A 1,694-nucleotide genomic window follows, 5' to 3' on the forward strand; every position below is an offset into this window, starting at 1 on the left:
TGTACTTGTATGTTTATAGCTCTACCAACTAAAGTACAATACATTTAAGCAGGTGCAAAACCAGTACAAGTCCGTTTCCTTATGTTTAGTAGATTTATATTAAGTCGAATGGTAGACTTATATTTTATTGTTGGTAGATTTGTTGTAAAAGACTTGTCATGTTCTCAATTTCAGTCGAACGAATGGTAGACTTATATTATATTGTTGGTAGATTTGTTGTAAAAGACTTGTCATGTCCCCAATTTCAGTCGAACGAATGGTAGACTTATTATTATTTTTGGTAGATTTGTTATAATTAATAGCTTTCGAAATGAATAACACATAAATCTACTTAACACAACATAAATAACACAACATAACTTCATAAGTCTACTTCATAATAAAAACAAATCTACTTAACTAAACAGAAATCTTTTTGACGACTACTGATGCAATCAACGTGGCCAATCCATAGCAAACGACGGTACTACCCACCAGAAATTGGCACACTCCAATTTCCAGAAGCAGGATTCACAAAGTTGATCCCCATACGTCTCTAGCAGGTATTCATCTCCCATCCATTGCATGTCTGGTACTTTGAGACAACCACAAATCCTTGTAGTTAAAGACTTTTTATAAGCCTCGAAAACCATTTCCACCAGTTCCTCGGGCTTCTGGAAATTGAACGCAGGCATGAAGATCTTTTCCATTGCCAATCTCATTTGCTTTGCATCTTCCCGGGAGAGAGCTTTGACAGAGTTGAATACCTCTGATGTGCCATCCATGGTTAGATGTAACATAGTGTGGCAGTACTTACCCATGAGAAATCCGTTGTCTGATGCCATTCGAATGAGATCACACCCTGCTTGGAGGTTATGTTCGAAGAAAATCAGCGATAAACCTCTTCGCAATTGTGCGGATGGATTTCCTGCCGCCAAGCACCGTCTGAAGAATGCACCGACCCTTCCGTGAACATCCCACCTCCACGGCAACATAATGTTGATTAAATCAACATTCCTAAGAAAACCCGCTTCATTTGAGATGTTGTTAAGTGTTTTGGACGAAACTTTTGCAAGACAAAGATCCGCATACGAGTTTGAAGATATTTTCAACAATATCTCGTACAAAAGATCAGAAGGAAGCGACTCGAGATTCGCCATAGGGTTTAGAGGGATGGGAAATGAATCATCTAGGTTTAGGGAATTTATAGAGAACTCACACGAGAACTCGAAGCGACTCGAGTCAATAGAAGTTCTCGAAATCGAAGCGACTCGAGTCAATAGAAGTTCTCGAAATCGAAGCGACTGTTCGTTGGAAAATGCATAAGTCTACCATATGCGACGGTTCGTTGGTAACAGTTTATGATTACCGTTACCATAAGTCTACCATATGGAAGAAAATTGCAAGACGTACAACACTGAAACCATAAGTCTACCAAACAGTAGGTTTTTTTGTAGATAGAACAATTCTTTTGGACAAAAAAGTAATTTTACTCCATAAAGTCAAATGTCTGCCAAACATTAAATACTAAGTCTACCTCAACCATGACAAATAACTCTACCATATAAACAAGTCTACCATAAGCATGTCATATGTCTACCAGATCAAGGTTAACTCTGTAAATACCAAACTTAATTAATCTACTACATTGTTATTTCAACAGTCTACCATACGGAGATAGTCTACAGATTACATAAACTCTACCAAACATACAA

This window comes from Eutrema salsugineum, unplaced genomic scaffold (assembly GCF_000478725.1).
Source record: "Eutrema salsugineum unplaced genomic scaffold, Eutsalg1_0 scaffold_13, whole genome shotgun sequence".
Classification (NCBI taxonomy): Eukaryota; Viridiplantae; Streptophyta; class Magnoliopsida; order Brassicales; family Brassicaceae; genus Eutrema; species Eutrema salsugineum.